Source organism: Chiloscyllium plagiosum, chromosome 35 (genome assembly GCF_004010195.1).
Source record: "Chiloscyllium plagiosum isolate BGI_BamShark_2017 chromosome 35, ASM401019v2, whole genome shotgun sequence".
Taxonomy (NCBI): Eukaryota; Metazoa; Chordata; class Chondrichthyes; order Orectolobiformes; family Hemiscylliidae; genus Chiloscyllium; species Chiloscyllium plagiosum.
In genome coordinates, this window is record NC_057744.1 from 17,987,700 (window position 1) to 17,999,071 (window position 11,372).

Genomic DNA, 11,372 nt, shown 5'->3' on the forward strand with positions numbered 1-11,372 from the left:
GGTGTACCTGGATTTACAAAAGGCTTTTGACAAGGTGACGCAAAAGAGACTGCTGCATAAGATAAGGATGCATGGTGTTTGGGGTAGAGTATTAGTGTAGATAGAGGATTGGTTGACTAACGGGAAGCAAAGAGTGGGGATAACTGAGTGCTATTCTGGCTGGCAATCAGTGACTAGTGGCTTGCCTCAGGGATCAGTGTTGGGACCACAATTATTTACAATTTATATCAATGATTTGGAGTTGGGGAGCACGTGTACAGTGTCAAAGTTTGCAGATTAACTAAGATGAGTGGCAGATCAAAGTGTGCAGAGGATTATGAAACTTTGCAGAGGAACATAGATACTTTTAAGTGAGTAAGCAAAGGTCTGGCAAACAGAATACAACTTTATTAAATGATTAGTCATCTATTTTGGTAGGAGTAACAGTAAAAAGGATTATTACTTGAATGGTAAAAAGTTGAAGCATGCTACAATGCAGAGGGATCTGGGTGTCCTTGTGCATGAATCATAGAGGATTGGTCTGCAGGTACAACAAATAATTAGGAAGGCAAATGGAATTTTGTTCTTCGTTGCTAAAGGGATTGAGTTTAAAAACAGAGACGATATGTTGCAGCTGTACAGGGTGCTGGTGAGGCCACACCTGGAGTACTGTGTGCAGTTTTGGTCTCCCTATTTGAGAAATAGTGTACTGGCACTGGAGGGAATGCTGAGGAGGTTCACTAGGTTGGTTCTGGAGTTGAGGGGGTTGGCTTATGAGGGGAGACTGAGTAGACTGGGATTTTATTCATTGGAATTCAGAAGAATGAGGGGGGATCTTATCGAAACATATAAAATTATGGAAGGAATAGCTAAAATAGACATAGAAAGGAAGTATCCATTGGCAGGTGAAACGAGGACAAGAGGGCACAGCCTCAAAATCAGAAGGAGCAGATTTAGGACTGAATTGCGAAGGAACTTCTTCACCCAGAGGGTTGTCAATCTATGGAATCCCTTGCCCACTGAAGTCATTGATGCTACTTCAGTAAACATTTTTCAAACTAAGATAGATACTTTTTGAGCAATAAAGGAATTAATGGATACAGTGAGAGTGTGGTAAGTGGAGCTGAGTTAATAAAAAGATCAGCCATGATCTTATTGAATGGCAGAGCAAGCTTGAAGGCCTGGATGGCCTACTCCTGCTCCTAGTCCTTATGTTCTTATGGATGGCTTTTTTTTTAATATCAGTTGATTTTTCAGCTGGGACAAAGTCCCAGACCACTGAAGCTAGCCCTTGTAGATAATTCACTTCCACAAGCTTCTGGGGGTGATGACCCTCACTCCTTTAACTCTCATTACCCCCGATCATCATCAGGATGGAAATTAGAATCATTTAGGGCACCTTTATCACGTGAATTTCCCCATCTGTGTGCTCCTGGCTCAGGAAACAAAAGTCAGCCCAGTATATTTCATTTGACTGTCCAAAACTGACATATCCCTAAAAGTTGTGGTTAAGTGCAACTTGAACCAATGACTTCCTGAAATGAAGGCAAGAGTAGCACTCATGGACCACAGCTTGAGTTTGGCAATACTAGTTAATGAGGTTGGTGTTTATTTAAATCTATGAAATTCCTGTCCAACATTTTGTTGCATTTCCTTATAGTGAGTTGATGGTCAGTATGAGATAATAGATGGAGCAATGTAGTGGAAAAATATTATCTGTCCATTTCTATTGTCAAGTAATTTCAAGGCCACAATGTTCATGCTAATTATAAGAGTATCACTGAAGGCAGCAAATAGTTCTTCTAAGTAACTAATAGATATAAGAGCAGAACACCTAATTTCTCTGCTTGTTCTGGTTAAAAGTTCACTGACTTTAATTAAGGTTTAATTAAATTTTTCCATTTCTGCATTTCAACACCTCTTTCTTCTTTCAACTGATTCCAAGTGTCAGATTCATTCTCTAATATTGTAAATTCCCTGAGGGTTTTAGTGTAGAATTGTGAAAATAGTTGAGCACCGACATATTTTTAACACATCAACCAGGTAATCATGAACAAAGTTAATTAAGTTTGATAAAGTCATCATCTAAAATTAGGTGCTCATTAATCTTTCAAACTGGAACACATTACAAAACTTTCAAGTTGCTTATATGATTCATTGTGACTCATTATTAACAGTTACTTTTTATGGTAATCATTATAAAATATTTATAGAATAAAAAACAGTCTTTTGCCCAACTACATTGGTTATATCTCCTCTTATTCTTTATCATCTAACTTAAACAACATATTCTTTCTCCCTCACTTATCATCCTCTTAAATACACCTATACTTTTCACCTCATATAGACATTGTTGGGACGAAAGCAACGTTTTTTGTTTTGGGTCCAGTGAACCCTGAAAGGGGGGATTTTCGGGAATCTCTGATTTTGTTTCAGATTTCCAGCATCTGTAGTTCTTTCAGTTCTTTTATACATTGTTGCAGCTAATTTCATGTTCTAAACACTCTTCAGGTGAGAACTTTTATTCAGTATTCCCTGTTGGATTTATCAATGATATTGTTTTACTTATAGCCCCTAGGTCTTCTTATTAAGTGGAAATACCTTTTCTAGAACTATTGTATCAAATGCTTTCACAATCTAGTTCTGACCAATCCTTTGTCTTCATTTCCATTAGACCCAATGGATCCAATCCTTCCTGGTAGTTTTTTTAGTGCAAGGTAGTGGTTCTGAAGGGGTAAATATTTATTTTACATTAGATCTTTCTGTATGTTTGATAGTGGACTGAAATGAAAAAGGACTGTTTTATGAACTGAGGAGTGTGGAAGTGGTTGCTGCACTTTTTCAAAAGCAAGATCATTAAATTCACTATAAGTGCTGTTTACACTGCTGCTTTATTCAGCCAGCGAGTGAGACTGGCTGCAAAAGGGCTCTGTACAAGGAGTGTCCACAAACTCAGATTTGGCTGGCAACATATAGCTGATTATCTTATGGAACGGTCACCAGATGTGAATGACAAAGGATCTCTGCCAGCTAATAAATAAATGATTTGTTCCTGGTCTTATAACCCTATTCATTCTTTCTAACTTTTCCTTCTATAACTAACCTCTAAATGAATTTTTTTTTCAAAAATGCTTATAATAAAAGACTGGGATTCTATATAAAGTTTATGCATCAGTTAGCCACCTCACCCCCTCTGGCTGGGAATCACTCTCAGAGACAGCTGGAATCAGCACAGTTCAGATTGGCTGCTGATCGGTCACTCCTACACTACAGAAAGCCAACCATAGCCGAGGGGGAATTTAATACGATGACCTCCCAATAGGTATAAAAAGAATCAGGAGGAAAAGTTACAATCTGTAGGGGAAAAAGAGGGGTGGAGTTGTAAAGTTTAACCCACAGGACCATGTGAGGAGTCAACAGCTAGAACTTGAGCAGTGAAGTCTAAGAAAGGGCGACACGGTGGGTCAGTGGTTAGCACTGCTGCCTCACAGCGCCAGGGGCCCGAGTTCAATTACCACCTCAGGTAACTGTCTGTATGGAGTTTGCACATTCTCCCCTTGTCTGCGTGGGTTTCCTTAGGGTGCTCCGGTTTCCTCCCACAGTCCAAAGATGTGCAGGTTAGGTGAACTGGCCATGGTAAATTGTCCATAGTGTTAGGTGCATTAGTCAGGGGTAAATGTAGGGGAATGGTTCTGGGTGGGTTGCTCTTCGGAGGATCAGTGTGGACTTGTTGGGCTGACGGGCCTGTTTCTACACTGTATGGAATCTTATCTAATAAAATAAAGGATTGCTCTCAGAGTGGAGACTACTGTGAGTACTCACATGGGAGAGAACCATGGACACACTGCTTGAAGCAAAGAACAAATAACTGTGACTGGAGCTGTAAAGGAAAACTGGAAAACTGTATTCAGCGAGGAGCCATATTGTAGTGTTCACTTCATAGGGGACCATGAGGATACTGCACAGAAGAAGGAACCAATCAAACTCAATAACTTTTTCAAAGGTTTCAACTCTTTCCTCACTAAGCTGTCATAGAGCTGCTCAGAGAGGTCCAGCACATTTGGAAGTCAGAACTGTTAGCTCAAGATTCAAATACTCTGAGACCAGGCATGTGGCTTATCACCTTTCTCTCTTTCGGTCTTTAACCTACTTTCTAACTTCCACTGCTAACATTTTATCTTGTCTGTCAGGTTTAAGTGCTGGCATTTTTGTGTTTATAGCATTGGAATTCTGAGAATTTTGTAAAGCCTTCCCATTAATCATAAATAGCTATTTCTGTTTTACAAAAAAACAAATTATATCAGAAGTCTTCATAATAAGTATGGCTTGGGGACAGTAAATCGAGAGACAGGTCAGATGGGAGGAGTTACTATAATAACGTCTCAAAATTTTCATCACGTTACCGGCGTATGGTTCTCCATATTGCATTTGCCCATGTAATTAATTCAATGACACTGGGTGGCTGAACAGCTTGTGGGGAGGTGTGTACAATAAAGTGAGAGGACTTTGGACCTCCAGAAGAAGAGGTGGTGTGGTGTATCTCTCTGTCGGAGAAAATGTTTGAAGACTGAAACAAAATCTTCTCAAATCAGTTGCTGTGGCCTGTTGCTTTTAATCTATAAGTCAGATACTTTATTATTTGTGAACAAGTTGTTCTGTGCCTCTTCAAGGAAGTGAAATAGACCTGAAGAAGACAGATTGAAGAACAGTAAGGCATGGCAAGGTAAAGGATCATCTCAATGAAACCTGCATTCAGGAGCCTTTGAACTGCCTTCCCAGCACTTCTGCCCTCCATCCAGAACACCTTTTTTTTGGCTGTTTGGATGTGTGTGTAGTGGAAGTTTTATAAAGGGGTTAGTGATCTAACTGGCTATGGTTGTTTACCTGTAGCTAGAATCTATTTATTTGTTATAAATAATGATTCTTTTTCTATACAGAAACCTGCTTTGTACCTTCAGTTAACCTGCATCTAAAAAGACAGGTAAATTGGGGAATTTTGCATTGAACAATTATTACTCTGTGCCTTAATATCTATCATCTTATAAAATAGAAGTCAGCACCATTCATAATATTGCAAGTATAGTTGATGCAAAGTTCTTCACAAGTTCACCAAAGCTCCTCTGGTTTTTAATTCCATCCTTTTCAATGCTTTCATTTTGTTATCATCTGGTCCCTCTGCCAGCTTATCCTTCACCTGCAATCCCACTGAAATACTTTATTATCAAAATCTATAGAGAGGCAATTTTCTAATTGTGCTTGCTGTTCTCAAAATTGATGAATACATTCCTGTATTTTATCGCAGTCCTTCACTGTATTCAGTGCACTCTCAATTTGACGTTTATGCAGATTATGAAATTATTCTTCTCACTTCTGTGTGCAAATTATTTAAGCAAATGGTGAAAAATATTAGTTTCAGCACTGATCATGGTGAAGCATGACTTCCCTTTGATAATCAAAATAACTGCCTTCAACTCTTTGTTACGGTCTACTGTTTCTTAGCTGGCTTGCTATCCAATCTACCACTTATCCCTGAGTCCCAGACATTCTGATATTATTCATGAGTCTACACATGCTATCCTGTTTAATTCCTTTGAAAATTCCAATGATGTGACATCCACTAAATTCCCTTATCTATTCTCTGTTACTGTTACTTTGGTTCTTGACTTATTGGAGTCCTTTGCAATTTTCATAGAGTCATAGAGCTGTACAGCATAGAAACTGATCATTTCATCCAAATTGTCCATCCTGACCAGATATCCTAAACTAATCTAGTCCCATTTGCCAGCATTTGGTCCATATCCCTCTAAACCCTTCCTATTCATAAACCCACCCAGATGCCTTTCAAATGTTGTAATTGTACTAGTCTCCTCCACTTCCTCTGGCAGCTCATTGCATGCTTGCACCACCCTCTGCAAAGAAAAAGTTACCGCTTAAGCCCCTTTTATATCTTTCTCCTCTTATCTTAAATCAATGCCCTCTAGTTTTGGACACTCCTACCTGGGAAACAAGACCTTGGCTTTCCACTCTATCCATGCCCCTCATGATTTTATAAACTTCTATAAGGTCACCCCTCAATATCCAAAACCTAAGGGAAAATAGCCCCATTCTATTCAGCCTCTCCCTATAGTTCAAACCCTCCAACCCTGGCAACATTCTTGTAAATATTTTTTGAAACCTTTCACGTGTAATAGCATCCTTACTACAGCAGGGAGACCAGAATTGCATGCAGTATTCCAAAAGTGGCCTAACCACTTACTTTATTTAGCCTCAATCTGTTTTGAACATATTGCTTATAAGCTTCCCATGCTTGCTTTCATAATCTGTTCTCAATCACTTCTCATTACAACATTGGTAAACAATCCCTTTCTTGATTTTTTAAAATGTACTAAGCATGAAACGATTCCTGTATAGATGATAAAAATTGCATTTCTCATACCCCTTTCACCACCTTTTCTTTAGAATTTTTTGGATGATTAAAATCCCTCATGGACTATTTTACTATGTCCTTTATTCATTATTTACATCTGCCTACACAATACTTCATCCATCTCCTTTCTACTATCATCTGGTCTGTAATATATCCCCATTAGCTTCTTACACTTTCTTTCTATCCATTTGTATTAAGCCCCTCACTGTATTAGTTATGCCTTTTTTTCTGTTGTCAATATGTTGAAAATTATGTAAGCCTTCTCAAATTTGTCTTTGTTACAAGTATCATTTTTAATAGACAGATCTTTTTGTGAATGTGCACGTCTTTCATTGCAACAAGACATCCTGCATTCACCCTGAATGAATTGCTTGTTTGAAAATAAATTGAAATTAAGGAAGAGTTAAGGAAGTCTGTGTTAGTAAAAGAAATGCTGGACGGTTTTGGAGTTGTACAAAATTGGCATTATAACCCAACCTTGCAGTCTTGAAGTTATTCTATTGAAATGTTAGAATGACAGGGCACTTTTTGGTTTAGAGCAGTTCCAATGGAGAAAGGGTGAGTTGTCTGAAAAAAAAGACCAGAGATTTTTTTAGGTTAGATTCCCTACAGTGTGGAAACAGGCCCTTCAGCCCAACCAGTCCACACTGACCCTCCAAAGAGTAACCCACCCAGACCCATTTCCCTCTGACTAATGCCGCCAACATATGGACAATTTAGCATAGCCAATTCACCTGACCTGCACATCTTTGGACTGTGGGAGGAAACCAGAGTACCCTAAGGAAACCCACGCAGACACGGGGAGAATGTGCAAACTCCACACAGACAGTCTCCCGAGGCTAGAATCAAACCTGGGACCCTGGTGCTGTGAGGCAGCAGTACTAACCACTGAGCCACCGTGCCACTGGAAATTGTAAAATAGAAATGTTGGGTCAAATGAATTATCCCTATTCTGCTTGCTAACCATTGGAATGAAAAAATTTCATGGCCTTTCCTGCAAGAGATTAAATTGGAATGGTATAGTTATGTCATGCTGTGAAAAGGATAGACTGAACAATACTTCCCCATGGGATTTTAGAACTAGGATGATTATCCTTGGTGTGTGGAGGAGAACAAAACTATCTTTTGCATTTACATGTGTAAAACATACTATTCTGCTGCCATTCTTCTGTCGAAACAATCACATCACTGCCTGCAAGATATTGACTGTACTGTAGCTCTTCTGGGAAGCTTCTGAATATTAAGAGTATATAAAAAATACATTAGTCCTGCAATTATGATCAGCATGTTAAACACAGATAGTGGGTTAATCGTTTTGTTGGGGCATATCTTTTAAATTCAGTAATAGGATAATGTATCTTTATTTTGTGTTTTGTTTTGGTATCCTTAATCGACTAATAAAAGTGGTTTGATTGAAGACAAATCATGTAAAGATATTGCTCCAAGTAATATTCATTGAACTTTAAGAACAAAATAGAATTTACTAGAGGACAAAATCAACCTCAGACAAGAATGATCCACAATCATTTTATGATTAATTCTTATAGATAATGATTCAAAAACATTCTTTACCCATGTGAATTAATTTTAGATTGAGATTTTTCAAAATCAAACACATAACTAAAAAATTCATTGGGTAAGTTTGCATATCATTGAAAAATATACATGTTGCAACTGAAACTTCCTACAAGGGATTACATTGATACTTTACCCCTGAGGCTAAATAGACTGAATTATTCTGAAAAAAATCACAGTGTTTTAACAGTGCACTTTGCTATTGATGTACAGGTCTTCCAATGAACTCAAGGGATTTATAGATACGCGAGAGTGACTCATCTTCATAACTTGTTGGTCCATTTAAACCACTTTGCCATTAGCTTCACACAAACAGCATCTTATGCTTAACTTGCCCCGTGCTTTGAAGATTTGTTTTACCAAATTAATTGCCCATTAGACTCATTGCAAAAAGTTAAGGCTGGTGATTAAGTGTATAAGTGCCTTTTTAACGATGTGATAATTGTTATTACAATCCCAATCATTGCCTCATAAAACGAACAATTCAATTTCATTCTTACACTTAATAAATTCTGCTTACATGTTTGAAAATGACATATTTAAAAACTTTCTCCCTGTGCTTCATTTTTCTCTCTTTCAGTCTTTCTTCATATCACCTTGTTTACCTTTCTGTTTTTCATGTTAGTCCTAATTCACGCACTCCAGTTAGCCTTTTTTTTCCTGTTTCTTGACCTTTTAATCTTGTTGGTTCAGAAGATATCCTGTTAGACCTAACGTTTTAGATTTTCTATTACCTTCAACATACTTGGCAATTAGGGCAAAAATGTGTAAGCTGGAGTGCAGGGAAATGCCTAAATAATGGGGTACTCTGCAAGATGGTCTGCTTCAGCAAAATCTGAGGCATTATGATAGCAACACAGCATCACGATGAATATTGTGACATTTACAAGACTCAACGTTCATTCATTCAGTGTGAAACTCGAGATATTTAGTATTCTACTCAGGTGGGTTTGCAGCTGCTATTAAGCCCAGTAGATTCCTTAAAACCTAAAGAACAAACACATAAACAATCACAAAAACGTGTCTCAAATTTGTTCATATTCCAGTCAATGAAAAGCAGCTCATTAGCATGCTGAAGATTCGCTGATAACAGTATTACAGTAGATGCCTGATATTAGGAGTGATTTCTTGCAAATGGTATAATTCAGTATCTGCAAATTATCTATTGTACAATAGAATCACTGTAAGCCTTTGTTGATGCTGTTATGGAGTGCAAGGTGCAATTCAGATCTTATTGTGCCTTTTGGTAACTCTTAATTTAAATTCCAGCATTAAATCTGTAAGTCCAGAGAGCTCGTGGTTAAGGGCTCCGTAAAGTCATTGAATCCAAATAGTGCAGAAAGTGGCTATTCAACCCATCCAGTCTGCATGGACACTCCGATGATCATCACATCCTAACCCCTACTCTATCCCTGTAACCCTACATTTCACCATGGCTAATCCACTTAGCCTGCATGCCTCTGAACAACACGCTAGGCAATTTAGCTATGGTCAATCGACTGAACCTGCACATCTTTGGACTGGGGAGGAAGCCGGACACCTGGAAGAAACTCAGGCAGATACAGGGAAAACATGCAAACTCCACACAGATAGTCACCTGAGGGTGGATTCACACCTGGTGCTGTGAGGCAGCTGTGCTAACCACTGAGCCGAGTGTCACCCATTTTTGTCCAATGTTGCAAAGGAAATCAGAGAAAGGAAATCAATGGCTAATTAAGCTTGGTTCTAATGCACATATATACCTCTCACTTATTCTTATAGTAGTTTTCTATTTGGTTTGTATAGCCACAAGGCTTGTGATTTATTTTTATCATTAAAAAGATAGTTTTCCAGTCTCTGTAGGTAGCCTGTGATGTTTTCCACTTACCTACAAGTAACTGCTATCTGACTCTGGTAGGTTTCTATGAAGTTTTTTATTTACACAATAGTAAACAAAACTGCTTTATATTTCTCACTAGTGCAAACTGTTCCATTCTTAATTAATGTCTTCAAATGTCACTGTTACATCATGATACACCTCTCCTTGTCATCATAAGATCCATTCTCATATACAGTAGTAGAGAGTTAAGACTGACAGAATATAAGGTACCACCAGCTGGCTGGTATGTTCATTGGCAGTAAGTTTCTATCAGGTTAAATTCTTTGAATTCATGCCCTTCTTCAACAGATAAGGGTTTGGCAATTGTAGCCATTAGCCCTGGTTGTTGCCATAGAAAAGGTGGAAAAAGATGCCATTGAATGAGAATTTGCACTGTCCATTGGACGGCTCAGGCGAATATGCAGGCAGAGAATTTGGAGGGAGAAACATCACAATGAGGAAGGGAGCAGTCCAAGAATTGAGGGCGAAGGGGAGGGCAGTATCTAACATTTCTTTGTGGAGCTTTGCTGTCCTCTGCATCACATAATGAAAATTTTGAAACAATCTACCTTTAGCATTCTCTGTGATGAGTCCAGAATGCAAAACCCTTCCCATTCAGTTTGGAGTTAAAGTGTCCAACTGGTCTGTTGGTCATCAGATTCTTATTTATAAATGTAAAGAAATATTCAGGTAAAAGAACTGCAGATGCTGAAGATTGTAAATAGAAGCAGAAATTATTGGAGAGACTCAGCAGATCTGGGAGCATCTGTGGACAGAAAACAATGTTAAACTTCCACTACCAGTCCCCATTAACAGGTATTCACACTCCTAGCCGGATCAATATCCACTCCTTTGTCCAAGTGTTTTTCTCTCTCTTTGGGCTCTATCTCCACCTAACATTTACTCCTTACCTCCTAACCACCTCCCCCCATCTTCTGCTTATACAGAGGAACCTCGATTATCCAAATATCAATTATCTGAATATCGGATTATCCAAAGGAAATCTTGAGGTCCCGATAGAAATATTACATCTAAGAGGTGGTTCCAACACTGATCGTGCCTTTTGTTTACAATGATTAAACACGGCTTATTGAAATGCTGCCGAGAACAGTCCTGGGCCTCAATGGGAGCCCAGGCACAATCTTCAAATGACTGACTGACTGCCTTCTCTCTCTCTCTCTCACCACACTTTCCCTGGAGTTCTACACAGGGGTGTACCCTAAACCCGCCTTCCCCAGATAATCTCTCTAACATTGTCCTGTGCAGGGCAAAGGTGGAACTTGACAAAAATTTGACAAAAAGTTGCAGTAAAAGGTTGTGTGTGTGTGTGTGTGTGTCCGTCCCAAAGGCAGCAGCAATCTTACTGTTGGTGTCCAGTCTGGCTGCCCCTGGGTGGGAAGGATGGGGGCGGGGCAGACTTGGACGGGGTTAGGGGTGCACAAGGCAGGCAGAGGTGGGGGCGCACAGGGGACGGGCTTGGGGGCCGCCAGGCGGGGTTGAGGGGGGTGAACCGGAGGGTGGATGGGGGAGCGG